At 39.6% G+C, this 19,376-nt stretch overlaps 1 protein-coding gene across 1 annotated transcript in view; it reads left to right on the forward strand.

The window, feature by feature from the left end:
- epha6 (eph receptor A6) overlaps positions 1–19,376 on the forward strand; it is a 152,397-nt gene that overhangs the window by 105,679 nt on the left and 27,342 nt on the right. The window lies entirely within an intron of this gene.

The raw sequence follows: 19,376 nt of genomic DNA on the forward strand, positions 1-19,376 counted from the left end.
CAGCTGCTGTCCTTTAAACACAGTGGGTGATCTTGTCATTCAGCACTGAAGGGGCTGCATGCCCTATTGTAAAAAGTCCCTGGAACATGAGAAAATGCATAACCCCGAGCAGGGTCTTTTGTTGGGGTCAAGAACTTTTACCCAAGAACTACATACAGTATTTACCCTGGTAGATTTGGTGGAAAATCACAGCGTTCCTCAAAAAGATGATAGTTCTGGGGGATAGTTCCTCCGGTCGAAACAGGGCTTAACTTGGTCAAGGACATTCCGCTTTTAGTTTTTTTGTTGTGTATACATTAGGTATATATGATTTTTATACAGGTTTGTGTATAAAATGGTCCCCTCGTCCCTCACTGTTCATCAATCAACAAAGACACCTTATATCTCACTAACCTTACAGCTTCATGTGGACATTTAAACATCAGCCTCATGGCTTCAGTTCATATTTAGTGAGATGGACCACACACTTACCCAAGTAAAATAAAAATCTTTGTGATGAAACGGTCCTTCTTTCAACGCTGCATTTGGGAAATAATAAATTAAAAGAAAGTTTTCGAGGAAACAAGATGAAAGCCCAGAGTTGTTTTGATGCAGCTCCCTTCACAGATGTTTAAGATGAGAGGAAAGAAGAAGAAAAAAAAAACTGAAGACAGAGGTTAGAAACTCAGCCAAAGCTTTGCTCCCTTGTTTGTCTGAGCAGTCTGGTTTGTGAAGAAACTTCTAAAGAGTCCCTTAGACCCACGTCAGAGGTACACACACTTTTTCCTTTGTTGCTTTGCCTCTATTCCAACACCTTATGCATTATTGATTCTCACACTGTTAACACATTAGAAACTGCTGGTGGCCAGGTGCCAAGATATACTTCTGAAGTCTCACGAACAAAGCACATCTATTATGTCTGTGTGGACATTTAATGCCCATCTATTGGGGTATTTACCATGTGTGTTCATGTGTTTGTGTATATGTTTGTGTGGATCACAGATGGAAGGCACACGCACACACACACACACACACACACACACACACACACACACACACACACACCTACACACACACACACACACCTACACACACACACACACACACACACACACACACAAACGCATGCGTCACTGGCAGTAAATTCCCATAGGCAGCACAGTCCTGCCAGAAGGTTTTCCTGTCAAAGTGTCCTTGAGTTAGATGGTCCACCCCTGCCTGGTAACTCCTCAGGACTCAGATAAGAATCGACAGGATTGATCAAGAATTATATGAATGTTCTTGTAAAGAGTAGCATGGAGCAACCAAAGAAGGTGTTTCCTTCAGTCCCTTGAGGAAAGACACTGAAATTGTTATACAATCATACATTAAAATAGCACATCATTTTCTCTCATTCATATATTAATATATATTTTTCATATCAAAATTCATTTCTTTATATATCCAAACAATCTATTTTGTAATCTAACAGATTAAATATCCACAGTAACTTGTTATCCAATAACAAACTGGCTAAAATAAGCTGTTAATTATTAGACTTGCAATGTATTCAATAATTAAACCAGATGTTCTGATACACTCCAGATGTTTTATGCCAGAAGTTAATATATCAGACTTAAGTTAATGGTTTATGGTAAATGGACTTGAGCTTGTGTAGCTCTTTTCTAGTCTTCTGACTACTAAAAACGCTTTTACACTCCAAGTCACACCTTCCCATTCACACCCATTCATGGCAGAAGTTGCTATGTAGTGTTCATCAGTATTAACAAATCCCATTCTTAAACATTCATGCTGCCAACATGCAGCGGGAGGTAGTTTTTTGCCCAAGAGCTCATCAGACGTGGCTGCAGGAGCTGGGGGTCAAACCCCCAAACCTTCCGCTTGAGAGCCGGCCAAATAACTGAGCGGAGGTAAGAAGAGCAGACTGACATACTGACAGAGGCATTGAAAAACAGTTTGTAATTTCTGTGTTCCTGAGACTTTATCTTCTGTCTACAGCTGGGCTGTGTCTTCATTCAGAATGTACTTGTATCCTAACATGTTTGGTAAACTGTGGTGCCACCTTGTTTGAGTCTTTGGGGGGAAAAAAACACACTTTACAGACATCACCTGTTGCAGTTATTATACAAAAAAAACCAGTTGTCATATACTGTAAGATAAGTAAGCAATAAGCCAGTTCAGTGATGAGGAAATACATCTGTGTGCCGTCAATTTCATCCTAACTTAAGCACTGAATGACTCTGAAATAAAATGTGTCCCGGCAGGCAGCTGTCTCAGACTACCTTTTATTTTATTCACCAATAGCCAAGGGGCCGAGGGCTGTTTTGACAGGGCTGATGAAAAGAAAGAACATGACGTCTGACAAAGAGAGACTGAAAGAGTGAGAATGACAGTCCCCTGAGTGATTAGAGCCCCAAGAGAAATGAAGGAAGAGACTGAAGGAGGGATGGGTGTGTTACCAAGGACAAATCTAGTGTTGTATCTTTTTTTAAAGAAGCTCATACACGTTTGTTTTGATAAAATAGAAAACCCAATCTAAAATATGTGCAATCCTATTGTACAGCCAATTATTTTAACCTTTTTTTTCCCTTTTAATACTGCAACATGTTGAATCAATTCACACAGACTATGTTAATTAGCTCAAGTGACTCCTTTCCTGAACAGACATATTCTAAAAACGTTCACTTTTTTGTTATTGTCCTGGCGGATTATTGCATTTCAGTTTCTTCTAATCAGTGGAAGGATTGTGGGGCAGTGGGATGCAAATAGCTGGGAGCAGAGATGGGTCAGATACAACAGGACGATTTCAGATATAGAGCTAAATACAAAAACAGTGTGAGGAGAGAGGGAGACAGTGATTTCGGCTCAGTGGTGCGTAGCGGCTACCAGCCCATGTTGTCGTTGACAGGAAGTGAAGGGTACATGCCTTCCTCAAACCAGCTTATCCTGCTGACCTCATGGGGACAGTGTGTATACGTCTATATGTGTGTATGTACGTGTTACAGAGTGAGGGAGAAACCATGGTGTCTCTCCTCCTCCAGGCCTGGAATGAATGAATGAAGCTCCCACTGGCTCGGTTTCACCCCAGTGAGCACAGACACTAACACACTGAGCTAATGGCAGGTCTGTGGGACCAGATGTGTGTGTCTGTGTGTGCTCATGTCAGTATTCAAATGACTACGTAACATGTTTCTCTGGACGCAATGATTAAATAACCAGTCAAATGGAATCAATTGCCATTGCCATAAGTAAGGTCCTATAGCCATAAGTAACGTCCTTTACCTGCTTTTTGTAAACATAACAATGAGCATGGTCTTGTTACCTGCCCTTTTGTTAATGTTAACAGACAAACAGTAAGGTCCTTTACCTGCTTTTGTAAAGTGTCTTGAGATAACGCCTGTTATGAATTGACGCTATATAAATAAAGATTGATTGATTGATTGATTGACAAACATTGGGTAAAAGGAGATTTAGAGCACAGGACAAAGGATGAAGAAGTCAGGGTATGGCAGGTACAGTGGAGGGTACACAGTGAACAAGCCACCGAGGTGGAGATGCTTATAATGCAGGTCACAGGATAAGGGATGGTAATTGTGTTTCTCACACCACAGTGTTACCTCCTGGAGATTATTGGCAGTAATAATCAATTCCTGTGGGCTGGAATAGAGGAGAGGTGCAGGGGCCCAAGGTGATAATAAACATGAGCTGGCACTGCAAATAGCAGAATGGATAAGTTACGTGGAGCTTTTCAGTTATTTTGCAAATGACAGAAAGCTGCAATTTAGTCATTTGCAGATTTTTTTATTGGCAATGCTTCACTGAGACCACATTACCTAATTAACTACTAAACTGACTACTTTTGAGAAATTATTGTACCTTTTGCATTTGTCACTTCTCCCTCTGCGTCAAGTAGATGTATGGACTTGATAAGTGATAAAGCAATAGGCAATCCACCAAGTGCTCACTGTTTGCACTGTGTTTTAATCCAGTTTTGGATATTTAGTGTAGCTTTATCACTTCCCCTCTATCAGAGGACTGTGGGAAATGATCATATTGTTAGTACCTCTAAAGAACTAACATGCTGCACCTCTTCAAAGCACTCCTTCTAAATTCAGTATGTTGACTTTTGTCTGGCATGGATACATTTTTACCATCTACAAAAGCCTTTTATGTTTTTTATTTTTTTATTTCTTTTGAGATGAGCAACTTGACCCACTCGTCCTCCCTGCAGAGAAACTTCTACATTTAGACTTGATGGTCCCCTTTCTGGAGTTCTCTGGCTCTACTTAAAGCTGTTGATTTAAGTTATTCTTGTAGTAATACATTGGATATCTTTCTGACAATGAATCTCCCTCAATTGTCCAGCATGAGTTCACTGGACTCTTTCGTACACCAAAAGAAAATCACCCATGAATCATTTCCCCTGTCTGACAGAATCTTTTTGAACTTTCTCTGAACATTTTCTCACGCTTAACTCTGCTGTTTTCCATCAAATCTATATCCCACTGACTCAAGACCTCAGGTTTTCAGTATGCTTTGGCATTATAAACTGATTGTTGAATGGAAATCTTGGGTAGATCTCCATTATCAATCAGTTGTAAGTTTGATGAGAGAGAAAATAGAAGGTCATGTTCTCTTTCTCCTGGTTTCAGCTGATTTGCAAGTTATGCATTCTTTGGTTGAACAAAGAAAGAAACAATTATGATTAAATTACATGCTGGTGCAAATCCAAAGAAAAATACACAAGATCTTAAAACGTATCCATACACTTTACGGTCTCTACGTCAATATTAAGTGTAGTAACAACTCCCCAACTACAATACAATATCATTTAGCCTACGCTTTTGTTCACAGCGACCTAGACGTGATCCTAGATAGAATTCAAGCAAGGATCTAGACAGGAGGACCAAACATCAGTAAGTACTAACAAATAGCTTTAAGTCAGACAGTCCACAGAGACACTGCAGGTCGAATGGAGTTTGATCATTCATTCCATCATTGGGGGACTACAGAGCCTAGCTCGTGCAACTTAGGGCCCTGTTGTGAGCGTAAGAAAAGGCGCCTTTCATTGGCAGTGCGTAATGAGCAGAGGGAATTGTAGATATGAGGGATCTCAGGTAAGAAGGAGCAGCTTTGTAAAGCGATGTGAACATAACCTTACGAGTCTGACTCTCTTTCAATGCATTTGAAACTGACACCATTGTGATGTATAGGAAGTTAAAACAAATACTGGAGGTGGTCCAGGCAACGTGTTAGTAATAATGGCTTATAGCTAGCAAGTTGATGTAAGCAAGGGTTCACTAGCTAATAAATTTAACAAACACTTACTACTTCATTAATGAAATGTTTATTGATCAATGAGAAAAATCAAAGTAAACTTAAAGAACATGGAGTGTTTCATACCTAAAGCTTTTTTTTGGCTCTCTGTAAGGCCTTATACCTCAAATATAGAACAAAAGGTTCCAACTTTGCATGATTTTTTTTCTACACCTGTATATTTAACCACCAAGAAAGGTTAATCGCACACTGCAAGAGGCAATCATATCTGTCCTTGTGCAACTTATATTATGTAGAACAAGGACATGGTAAATAGGACGTAGGCTGAGGGCTGATGCAAAATGCTCAACAGTGCAGATTAGTATCCAAGACAATGCAGGATTCAGGTGTTGTCAAGAAAATAAGTAGACGTTCTATGTAGTCACACACAGAAATCCAGAGTGGGATTCAGTCTTTTCTGAGGCCAATTGTGCGTGCTTTTATGCATGAGTTGTTGTGTTTTAATAAACAACACCTGTGTGTATTGATTAATTTGATTTCCTCTTTTCATATAGTTATTCATTCTGGACGGCAAGTCAGACCTCCCCTGTAACATGAGAGCATTTGGGGATTTAGCTGCAATATTATGCCTTGCAGATTAGACTTTCTTCTCTGGATATTTAAATATGAGAGTTAACACTCAGCTTATTGATCTGGGAGTTTGGGCTATGTGTGTACGTGTGTGTGTTTGTGTGGCTTTCCTGAATTCATGCCTATTTTCAGCGTGTCTTTTTTGTGCCCGAGAGAGGTGTTGCGGCAAAAGGATGCAGTCTTGCATCATATTCTAAAATATACAGATGAATGTGTTATTACCATACATGGATGCACTTTCATAAAAAACGATAAAAAGGACAAGGACACACACACACACACGATTAATATCAAAATTATCTCAGGCACAACCCAAGTTGTGTGGAGGCTCTTTCTTCTCTGTCGTTCAGTCAATGCTTTAACACACATACATACTTACACACACAGTCGTGCACGGACAGCCATACAAAACTTTGCACAGCGAATAAAAAGCAATAATGTACACTCCAGAAGTGATGCAGAGAGAAAGAAGGAGAGTCTATGTGTTGTTTTGACCGACATGTGTATGTGCATGCAGGTGTGTGTGTATGTGCGTGCATGAGTGTGTGTGCCAGTATGACAGCTTTGAGAGCACCAGTTCTTGTCCAGCTGATTCTTTTCCATCTGAGATCCTGAGTGAGGATTATAAAACCAATCAGCAGACGGTGATTGCTGCAGCCAGCCTGTGATTGGATCACAAGCCAGCCGCTGCCTTCAGCTCTGCAAAGAGAAAGAATTTAGAGAAGAGAAGAATGAGACACACGGAGGGAAAAAATGAGATAAATAGAGAGAGTCATCAGAGGGAGGCTGGTGGAGGGTGAAAGAGAAACAAAATACAAGACAGAGAGAAAACTTAAGATCTTTGGTATTTCTGATTTGTCTCAGCTCTCCTTGCGTATAAATATTGACTCACACCTGCACAATCTATAGATTCACTCTGTGCATTGCCTCTGATGTTTATCTGTCAGCGAAAAATGTTCCAGGTTTACCAAACAATCCCCATTTTCTGCTTTACACACTAAATCAATTGTGCAGTGTTTCCCCAGCGCTGAAAATCTTTGTTATCATGCATTTCATTGGAAGGCTCACGTACAGAAAAGAGGCTCTTCAACTGCCCAAGTCTGACAATAGTTTAAAATCACATTATTGATGTTTTGTTTGTTTTTCCCATACACACATTTTCTCACGCTTATTCCCAGAGGCAGTGTTTTAGTTCAACAGTTGGGGCTTTTCCTTCAATCCAGCAAAGTGGCTTGTTTTAATCTGAGGCCCAGACTCTTCTGTGTGATGTTTTTTTTTCTGTTTGTGTGCCTCTCCTCTAAGATCGTAGTTGACACACTGCAGTGAAAAAGGTTAAAAGGGTATCAGATTAGATTACCTAAGTAAGTAAGTAAGTATAATTTACATAAAGTGTTTATGAAAGCAGTACAGAACTGTAGCAGCTCCCACTCCTTTAAGTAGCGGGCTTTGACGTAATATCTGGTGTTTCCTTGGCAACGATAAACATGGCGTGACTGCCACGACAACACATGTCCTCTTACCATAAAAATGTGAAGAAAAGAAAAGGTTAAAATTTCTCTGGCTTTCATAACATATATACAGTATATATTTGAGGTAATGGAAATACTCAACAAGAAAAACATTTAACATTGGTTCAGTCCATTTTTTATTTATTTATAATATTGTAATGTAAACGTTCTATATACAATAAAATTATACATGATATAGATTTAAAAGTAAACATAGGTCATTAACAGCCTGGGTATTGTGACATTGTATTGTTGTGTTTTATTGAAGGAGGCAAAACAAACAGAACAAATGGAAAAAAGTAATGGTTTTTGCATTCATATGACTTCAAATTTCTGCTCTTTCTTCGATGACACCAGATCATAAGAAAAGTCATTCAGTAGCTGACTGCAGCCTTCGAGGGGCGTGGTCGAAAGCTGAACTGAGCGGTCTCCGAATTAAGACGGTTTGGTCTTCCTACTTGGGTTGCTAACTGTTTGGTCTCTTAGCGACCCTGACGCTGTTCGTTTTTAACAGATCAATTCAAGTTTCTCCGTTTCCTAGTGGAGAAGTCCCAGCAGCAAGTGACTTTTTTTGGTGAAACCTCTACAGTCCAGTAAAGTCTACAGTCAACTGCCAACATCAAGTTCAAAATAGGTTTTTTAACATTTATTTTGACAACTGGCCTGTCAGCCTCAAGATAAGTACAATGGTGTAGTCTGAAAACACATCTTCTGCATGCACACTTAAAGGGCCCTTTTTTCAGGTTTTCCTTGCAAGTACACGTAGATTGCTTTTTTTTTCAATCAAATAATCTACATCACATAAGAGTAGCAAGTCAATTAGCTCTGCATATCAAATAAACAAAAGGTTCAAAATTCTAGGTTCTGCAGCTATATTTATGTCAGGTTGTAACGGCTTACACTGTACATAAAAACTTGTCTGTGTGAAAATGTGCGCATCTGCGTTATGATGTTAGCAGGTGTTTGCTCACTGTGTTTGTTGGCAGGTTTGTTGAGCTGGCTTCCCATGGGGCACTATGTGACCTGGGGCATCTGTTGCCCCCTGCCCATTTTCTGCCCTTCAGCACACTCTTTTATCTCTGCCCATGGCCTCCTGCTAGCACACACTCCCACAGACACAACCACACATGTATAAAGACTAGTTTAGTAATGAACCTGTGGAGGGAAACAGCAGATGTGGAGTCGAACAGAATGACTATAATAGGTGATTGTCGTGTTTTTATCGTAAATATGTCAACCCTGAACGTCAACATTTCTATATTTAAAGCAGGTGGAGGGAGATAGTGTTATATTCAGGCCAAGAAAGTGTTTTCTTTTTGGGAGGGAAAAAAAGAGAGGTGATCAGGGCTAGAGAAATGAAAGTGAGGTTGAAAGGGGCATATTAGCACAGCTGGGCCCAGTAGGGAGATCTGTTCCAATGTTGGCCTCGTATCTGTTTATTTGTATTTGGTTTACAGCATACAAATACAGACCTGATTAATATGGGTAACATCAGTTAGGGTAGGCCAGGGACAAAGTCATACAGTTAAAAAGAAACTTTAGGGACACACAACAGATTAGTCTGAATTACCTGAAAGATCAGAATGAACACCCAAGTAATTGATGTGCTTTCATTTAGTTTTTTTGAAAAGGCCCACAGCTTATATTTTATGATCGCAAAGCAGGTCCTGATGCCAGTGACCAGAATAATTAATTTAATCAGAGACAGAGGTATATTTGTCTGAGGATTTTGTTAAGAATACCATGCCACAGAATAAATACTATTTGTTAGAATAAACAGCACAGAGCTACTGAGTTCACCCTCATTAGCTGTGAAGCACTCTCATGATTGCTAATAAGTCACTATGCTTGTAAAGAAGTAAAAGAGACCACTCTCCTGGTTTAGCTTTTTTTTTAACATTGGCTAAAAGAATTGTAATGGAATTCCTTTTGCTGTAATTTGGTAATAAACAAACGTATTGAATGAATAACTGAATAATTTGGCACCAAAGTAAGTATTCAAAAGTTTTGAAAAAGAGATGATGAGCTTGCTGATCAGCTTACCTTTGGAGTATCTATTCTGAACATGTCTTTGATGCTAAAAACTTTACTTTAAGTCCATTTTGCTATAAAAATGTTGAATTTCTGACAAGAGTAATCCCGACTGAAATTTGTAACCAATAAAAAGCAAGAGGTCCTGTTTTCAACAGTGTTGCTCTGGTAATCGACACTAGTCATTACTTTGAACAACTTTAGCATTGGTTTAAGGCGATCTCTTGTCGAGCCGTTGACCATCACCTTTTGACTGCTTAGCATGTTATTAGGCTCAGTAAGCCTAATGCTTTGCTAATACTTTATATTTTCCTCTGTAGAACTCCATAAATATGTATCCAACTGTTTGATCAAACTTTAGTATTTCAAACCTACTCAATCAATCAGCACTGATGCTGAAATCAGGAAAGAGTGAAAAAAAAATACTCCATACCTTTTTCTTTTTTATGGTTTTTAAGGCCCCCTTTGAGCTTATACAGTGTTGTGTATGGCCATATATCTTCAGCCAGCTTCTGTAAGCCCTCCAGACATTCTGTAAGTCACCCATTCACCAGTCAGCGTTAAGAATAGCTATTCCCTAGGATCACTATTCAGCAGTGCTCAGAGCAGGTGGGGAGTTTGAAGGAAAGAGATTAGCTATTTCTACTCTGCAAAATGATTTATGCCCAGACTTTTATCAGGAAACTTCTTCCCCCCCTGCAAAGATCATTTCCCCTGACTTCACCTCACAACGGGAACTATTTTAAGCATCGGCTCATTAATACAGAGTGATTGGATTCATTGTTCCGCAATCCTGATGGATGTTCTCTGAAGTTTTCTCTCTCTCAACTCCCACCTCAATCCCCTCTTCAATCTTCGGGTTGAATTTCCTCCCAAGAATGCTGCCCCATTGTCTTCTGAAAGTTAGATAAATCAGTTGCCAATGCCTTTTGTCGCTTCAGTTCATTTAAATGAAATTGCATTAGCCGCACTCCATCAAACCATTCATAATGACAGCCGAGCTAACTTAAATCTCTGTAGACCTTTTTACGTTTTTACAACCACTGAAGGCTCAGTCAGCTTAGGGTCTTACAGTTTATACTCCATTTCCACAGTGTCTTCAAATATATTCAGAGTGAGACGTCAAGTACAATGACAAGCTTTCTTCTGTAGCGCTATTCTGTCTGTCTTTGTGGAACAAATTGCATACACGACTTCTTGTCACACACTTGTCAGGTGTCACTCGTGTATTTGTTTGTCTTCTGTCAAAGTTTGTATTCAACTGCTAACCTGCATGCACCCTATGAGTGATATTAACGATTAAAGGCACTGTACTCACTCTGCCTCCTGAAGCTATAGTTTGTTCATATTGATCGGTCAGACAATTTTCTTTCTCTTCAGTATCAGCGTGTCCCACCTTGAAGACCGGTAAAGAATCGTGTACCCTAAACCAAAGTGACAAAGAGAGAGATTAACAGGAAGTGAAAACATTGTCTCAAAATTGCCTTTTCTTTGTTTAAAAAAGGAAACATAAAACTTTAACCTTTTACTTTGAAACAGTTGCATAGCTTTGGTCCTCTAGACTACTTTATTCTTCAAACAATTTCCTGTCACCTTGTGCATTATGAGCGCTTTTTAAGTGCAAGCTGTCTTCTGCATTCAAGTAATCCATCGTGACCCATTTACACAGCATTGTATCAGTTGTGTGGGCTATTTTAACTCTGGGATGGTTGACTTTGACAGCAGGGTTGTGTATAGATGTCTCTGCTTGAAATGTGCACACCGTGAAAGAGCGCATTGCCGCGCTGCCTGCTGTGTGTTCTGCTGCAGTAAGTCTGCTCTGGGTGCTATAGGAGGGTCGACTGCTATTTATATTGTACCTCCACTGCAGTGGCACTCCTCTCCCCCTGCACTCCTGCTAACAGAGGAGAGGAGACGAGAGGAGCCTTTGAAGCGATGAAAGTTTTCGTTATGTTCTGATCTGACAGTGATAACTTCATGTAACAGCTTAAAGTTGTTTTTTTTCTTTTTGAATACAACTTTGGTTGCATTACTTGTAGGAATGTAGAGAAAAGGCACGTGTGTGAAGTGAATTTGTCTCCTGAAATTATAAACCACCGTCATCTTGCTATCACCATTCTGCATATCATTTTGAAACATTTTGTATATAATGGTCTAGTAGTGTTCAATAGAAATATCAATGAATATAAATTGACATTAAAAATATTCATTCATTAAAAGAAAAAAAAATGTTTTTTTATGTTGTAAATATATTTTGCTCAATCTGCTGTCTGGCTAACTTTTTAATCAATTTAAAATGCTTCAATACATAAATGGTGTGTAAGGACACAAACAAGTTAATTGCTGTTCATAATGAATCTTTAACTAATGTCAAATGGTAGTTCACAATATATGTATATAGTGACATTGTGTTTATCCATTGAACAAAATCAACCCAGTTTCGACATGTACAGTAGATTTGAATCTTTGGCATGAGCTCCAGTTCAACGCCAGGTGCGGACCTAAAATACGGAAGTGAGAGAGGTGCCAGGGAACTTCCAGAGTACTGCCGAGTTGTCTATAAGCAAGGCACAGCCGAACTGGTGTAGCGGTGTGTAGCAGCCCCACTCTGACATCTCTCCACCAACGCATGTCCACGGGTCTTGTTTGTGCATGTGTGCGATCCAGTGTAAGTGTGTAAATCAGAATAAGTAATTTCATGACTTAAACACAATGCAGAGGCAAATGGATATGTTGTATTTAGCTAAATTGTTAAGAACATCTCCTCTTATAAGTTTATTGCTCATATTGTGGAAAGAGGAGTGTGTAACGTGATTTGACATAAATACTTATGTTTCTGTTTGCTGCTATGCAAATGAATATTGATTGATTGATTACTGTTTGTTTTTTTTTTATTATCAAAACATGTATGTGGAGGTTATGCATTGACATCTGTGTGTCTGCCCACATCTTTTTCCATTAGTAAATACTTGCTTTAAAGCATAATGAAGCTTCTAAGTAGCAGCATGAGAAGTGGACAAGGTGCTAAGGACAGGGACCGGCAGGGAAATCAGCTGTCAGCGACCACATTCCTCCCTTCTTCTCATTAATTACTTTTGGGGGAAGTGAGGTGGAGGCCAAATGAGTATTGATTGTGGTGGGCCAGTAAAGGGCCGGTTTCACTGGCCTTTCCCACACGTCATTGCTTCTCCACGTCCCCATTAAGTGGGAACAAGAGGGATCAGTGGGAAGCTGGGACCCTATTAAAGACAGGACCTCAGAGTGTCAGACAGGCTAGCTAGCACACAGACCTCTCCTGCGAGACAGCACAACACTTCTTTCGCTTTGTCTCTGTCGTTCTTTTAATCCCTCTTCTACTGCTTTATTGAAGATTATCAATAAGAAGTTAAAGGTTTAAATGTTGCTTGCTGTTTGCAAGTCAAAGACTATTCAAAGTCAGACTGTCTCACTAGGTGTCTTTGATTTGCCTCTTTTTTGTGTCTTTTATGTTACTTTTTTTATTTTCTCCACTGCCAAAACTGAAAGCCACAGTAAGAGAGTAGAAATAGCTTTAAAACCTGCAGAGAGGTCTCTTTCCTTTTCTTCTCCCACTCTGACTCTCAGATCCTTGCTTTTGTTGTGTGACTGATGATTTTAATTACCTGTTAACTCCCTGTGCTCAGCAGATACACGTGATAAATGGTCCGGGTGACTGTTGTAGCCACCATCTGGATGTGACGCTGGTGTCTTCGAAGCTTTCCTCCACTGTCATTCTAAAGACAGCCACCACAGCAGGGGGGATTGCAGGTGTACCAAGGGAACGAAGAAACTGTCCCAGTTTAGATCTGGTTGACAGCTATTTAGTGTCATAAGGGTCACATCCATTTTCCTCTCTGAAACTGCAGGCAGCAACAATATGCCTCCAGAAAAAAAAAGTCCATATCACCATCAGTGGGGGAGAGAGATTGCTTTAGATGATTGGCCTGCAAAATCGCAACACTTTGTATGGAGATTGTAGTGAAGTAGAGGGAGGAAGAAATGTGAAACAACTCGAAGATACATAGTGAAATGAAAGGAGAAGTAGGTTTCACATACTTGTCTACCTCTGCAATGCAATAGTCAGTGGCATGTTTGAAGACAATAATCTGAAGCTCCCAATGGTTCTCAAAGCAAAGGTTTAATAAAAGTGAAAGTGTTGCAGGTACCTTTTGGTAAAGTGGTCCAAAAACATGCATGCTTAACACAGTCATCAATGTGAAAACTATTTTTATCCAAGGCCTTTCAACAGCATGCCGTCTGTCTAACTTCATATATGCTGTGATCACTTTGTTCATGAGCTTTTTACATTCAATTTTACAAACATTTAAGATTTAAGGCCCATGACTCTGTTTTTGTAAACATTACGCAGCAGAGTGCGGAGGAGGCTTGTTGTTAATGACATCACGACTCATTGACCAGCGAAGTACAAATCAGTTAGGGCAACACTTATAAGCTTTAAAAACAATTGATGAAGTAGGTCTGTATTAAACAGGAGAGGTCAAACCTCGATCAATGCTTAAGGGCATCTCTCTCTCTCTTTCTCTTTCTGTGCGTCTCTCTCTCTCTCTCTCTCTCTCTCACTCTCTCTGTCTCTCATTGTGTTGCTCTTCAGAGCATGTGTTTAGACTTTTAAAGTACACAAGGTGAAGTTAATTCATCATTAAAGGTGTTGTTCTCAGAGGGATAAAAAGAGCTTACAGTCTTTATATTTATTTCTCAGTATATTTACAGGTATAATTTACATTAAAACCATTCGACAAGTCCCGGGTATACTTGCCATTTGTCCAATCACAGCCAGGATTTGCCCCCTTTAAAGATACGTGGCAAAGACGATGGATAGATAACAAGTATTAGTGAACTGTGAGCAGGGAGATCTGTTTCTATAACACTGGGGTTTGCATTAATGAGGCAACAACTTAATCAAACCGTGTTTGATTGAATGGTGCAGATCAGTCCTCTTTTTCTAGTTTGGTATAAACTCTATGATTAGACTCAGACTAGCTCATTTGACAGTGGTCAGGTCTCTGTGGTGTTGCCAGCATGTTTATGCTTAGACTATGTGTCAGAGAGCAGATGACCCACAGTGTAATTGGAATGACCTCCAGCATTAATGAAGGGTAATGATGATAGTCCCCAAAGCAGACCCTGTGTCACTTCAGCTTTCTCTCTACCACGGTAAAAGCAGCACACTCAAAACCACACACACACACATGCACACAAAGATTACAGATGCCACAAATTTGACACTGATTCTTTGTGATCCCGGTGCTAATACTGAAGACAGCTTTTATTCATTAATTCACTTCTTGAATTGATTCTGAAGCGTTCAATAGGCGAGGTGATGCTTGGCTTGGATGGTATTTATACCACATTTTAATCAAATGTTTTACAGGAAAATTTACAGATAGAAAATTTGTATGTGTGTACACAATCTAAGCATGAGCATGTCTTTGTTTCAGGCAAGCTCTTCTTGCTGTTCACTCACACAGATGCTTGCTGAAAGACCAGTTTGAGTTTGAGCTTTGAGAAAAACACAACCGGACACACAGAGGAAGAGCACACATATCAATATGACAGCCATAAACAGGAGCCCCCATATTGTTTTTGTGTTTCTGTCCCACTCTATCTCTCTATCACCGCAGAATCAGTGGAGTGTTAGGACATCGTTTAAGCTCTCGCACAGCATCAATACTGGCTCTATTGATTTTTTTCAAACAGTTAATGGAAGCCTTTAGGGCAGGAAAGCTAATTAAAATCATATGCAGGTCAAGCTCATTTAAAGACTCCCCATTAGTTTATGTTGAGCTTAACCACGCTTGACTGGAAAATCCATCCATCGGGCATCGTAATTGACTGGTGTTTCTAATGGCTTTCCAATGCTGCTGCATCTCACAGAAAGAGCTGCAGATTTCATGCTGCAGGTCTAATAACCCACCAACAGAATCATTAAAGACGGTTGCAGTGTGTCCTATGTCCTCAGATATCTTGCCTTTGCCTGGAGACAGTGATTGTTGGAAACAAACGTTACGCACACACTTTGCAAAGTGTCAAAGCACTGGGTTGTGGAGTGTTATACTCTTTGAAGTTATCTAAGTGTAGCTGATGATTCTCAAGCTGTCTACAAATGCTTGTCTGGACTTGATAGAACCCAATAAATTCCAAACTCTAATGCATCTAGCATAAGATTAAATCTACATTTTTAAGTTTAATTTAATTTAAACTCCAAAGCCAGCCTCAGGTTAAATTAAGAGTAACTGCATACCTTTGAGAGCAAGGTCAGGCTCAAAAGTAAATCCAGTGTTAGCAATAAGGAGATTATTTTCATGTGATTCTTATTTAGAAAAATAGAGAAAAAAAACATGCTGAATGTAGATTTGTTTCTAGGTTGTTTGACTTAATTATTGCAGCACGGGCCTTTTCACTTTCCTGAAAGACATTTCTGAGTTCTGTCTTGATGTGAAAGCAGAGCTGCCACATTTGTACTGGCTATTATTTTCTGCCAGGCGGTTGTCCTTCTTCTCAAGCACACATATTGTATTTACACGTCAGCTCTCGGCGGTGTTTATTTGCGTGCTTCCTGCAAACTGTGTTCCCTTGTTTGCTCAGACAACTGGTGTGAGTGTGCATTTTGCCGTGCCTTGCGGTGGGACGCTGATTTGAATCTGAGAGTCAGGGGGAGATTGTATTTAGGCTGTGTTTATTGTTCCCTATCAGGGGCCAATATGCTAACAGCAGATGCCAACCATCTTGCTGTGTCTTAGTTTGATGCCTCCTCTGCGTGACTCTCGCCGCAGAGCACAAAGCCGTGCCGCCTCTGTTGTACCCAGCTGGCATAAGCAGGGAAGGGAACCCTGCAACGTCTCAGCTTCAACAGAGTGCTTCATTAGACAGAGTTAGATCAGATAAAAACCCCCTGAGATGAATTTTCTCTGCCACTGAGGACAGACAGAGCGGAGGATATAAGAACTCCCTGAGTAAAATGGTCGTATGAGAGGTTATATGCAATAATATCATCTAATAAGATGTCAGCTTATTGTGTGTTGCTAGAAGCAAGACGGATGAACCCTGCTCTCAAGCTCTGTACCCTCTTTTATACAAAACATAACGTGCACATACTCACATGCACTCACAGACAACAAACCCCCAAACATAATGTAGAAGTACCTGTGTACATTTGCTGCCCTTTGAGCCTGCTGATTATGTTATTATTATTATAATCTGTTTTTACTCATGCATGATATTTTGTTATTCTATATTTGTGCCAACATTTCAGACAACCTACCAAATTTTGCCTATTAAGTGGTTGGTTATTAAAGAGAAGCCAAGCATCAAAATGCATTAAAGTAAAAGGGGTTTTTGCTCTATATTAAACTCTGCACAGCACACATGAGCCCCTCCAGCTCTATTTCATCGGTCACTGAGTTTTCACCCAGTTAAAATGACCGGTTTGAGTCATGTGCTGTTTGATTAACTGCATGTTTTTAATCATCAGTTGTCACAGTGTTCATGAGCTTAGCATGTGGACAATGATGGGATGTAGTTATTATAATAAATTGAAGTAGTTGCCTGAAAGGAGATTGGTCAAGCTCTTGTGCATAGGCTGAGAAGGGAAAACTGAATGGAATGAGCCAAAAGCTTTTCATTAGGAAAGACAGACAGAAATCTACAGGAATTGCAAATAAATAAAAAGACATCCAATAGCATTAAAGCATCTCTTCCTTTTTTTAATACATAATGCTGTGAAGTTAAAAGCATGGATGTTTATTAGTGCCCAGCAGATATTGGATTTTTAGCGTCGTTACCGATATACACAAGATATCAGGAGGAGAAAAAATCTGATGCCAATACATCTGCCCATATCTGTCGAAGATCTGTCATTCTTTTTTTTTTTTTTTTTTTTTTTAAAGGATTATTTTTGGCCTTTTTGCCTTTATTGATAGGACAGATAGAGTCGGAAAGGGGGAGAGAGTGGGGAGAGACATGCGGGAAAGTGGCCACAGGCCGGACGCGAACCCGGGCCGGACGCGAACCCGGGCCGCCCGCGCGAGGAGCAAGGCCTCGCAACATGGTACGCGCGCAGTCGCTGCCGCTGAGCTATCGGCGCCCCCGAAGATCTGTCATTCTTAACAGAAATTAATTGACTTCACTAGAAGAATTTGTCTAAAGTGATTGCGTTAAACCACATTAGGTTTTACAATAATAAAAACTAAAATGTGTCCACAAGTTTCTGATGTGTTTTGTGTATATGTTTTTTGAATTTGTACAATTTCTTTTTGCTTTTTCTCCCGATTGAAACCCTTAAGGTCCTTGCAATGCATTTGCTGTTGGCACTGTTGTGTACAGTATATACAGGACTTCTTTAAATTCCTTGTCTTCCACTTTTTCCAACCAAGTTCCAACTCATCTACTTGAGCTACCACTCCCTCATACACTTTTAATCAATTTCCAATTCCAGGAGAAGACTGATGTTTGAAGATATGCAGAGAGGTTATAGAGTTAAAAGCAGCATGAGGGTATACGTAGATAAAGAGAACAACAGATGGAGTCTGGGGAAAAAGGCAGGTGGTGAGGGAAAGAGTGGAGCAAGTAAGAGAGGAATGAAAGGAACAGAAGAGTTTACTTTTGGCTCATTCTCCGATTAGTAGGTCTGTTGCTAACAAGCCTAAAACTGTACAGCTCACAGCTCTCATCTTATACAGCCCTAAAAATTTGACTCAAAGACCCAAAACCCTTCAACCCCCATCTCTGGTCCTCCAGGCTTCCCCTGAACCCAAAGCGTTCCCTATAAACCCAGCATCAGACAAAGCAAAGAGCGCTAACAGCTTCCCCCTGACACACTATACTGTAGAATAAATAATGTCAATGTCATCATTTCCCTGTGAATACACATGAGAGAAGCAGGCCTACATTTTATAGCCACATAATGAGTCAGCTCTGTAACATTACATGATATAATATATAATAATGACTCTCAGGGCAGTTACATCTGCTGACCTCTCCTGGGAGCTCAGTGCAATTATTTACCCAGTGGAAATTCACAGAGCACAGTTAATGTGATGCAGCCAAAGAAAGAATGAAGCTTCCTCGACTTATTTTCAATTAAAGCGAGATGATCATATGGGAGAAAGAAAAAGCTGTGTAAAGAGTTTTTTTTTTCCTTTGGACTTGACAGAACTAATGCTTGTTTGAAATAAAATAATTATGGCTGATTGTGGATGTTTGATAATTATTGCAGACAGAATGGACAGGTGGAAATCTCTTATGTGTGTTTCTTAATTTACTATATAGTTTATTGCACTACGAAGCCTTAATCTATTGTGGCTGCTGAAAAAAAAATCCACACTCAGTATTCAGTCCACATTCTTCACAAACTGACTGCTTGCTGAGGTCAACTGATTCTCCCTTCATCCTGAAACGTCTGCAGCCACTTTAGCAGCCCAGTGGGGTTGGACTTGGGCTACATAGAGACATCAATATGCACAGTAACAGTTATACGTTTTGCATGCTTATAATTGAGACAGTAATGTTGATTCATTTTGCCTTTTTGCAGTAGCTTAGCATGTGAGCATGCAGTTGTGCATGAATGACACCTGAGGCACTGTTAATGGGTATTTCAATACAAAACATAACTCTAAGGATGCAATAATCAATGTTTTTAGTAATGAAGTATTCGATTAATTATTCTTTTAAATTGAGGTTTGTTAGTTAGTATGTTCTCTAACTTCTTATTTTTGCTCAACGTCATATTTCTTTAAGTATGTTGAATGGCCTTTTTGTTGAAATCTACTATTTAAGCTCATGTTATAAGAAATATTGCATACTCAGTCATTTTTAGAATTAAATCACTTTAGCTTTTTTTCAAGAGCAATAATCATACAAAAGAGACAATGAAAAAAATCGCTTAAATGAACAACCACTGATTTATACAAAGTG

Source organism: Symphodus melops, assembly GCF_947650265.1.
Source record: "Symphodus melops genome assembly, chromosome: 12".
Lineage (NCBI taxonomy): Eukaryota > Metazoa > Chordata > Actinopteri > Labriformes > Labridae > Symphodus > Symphodus melops.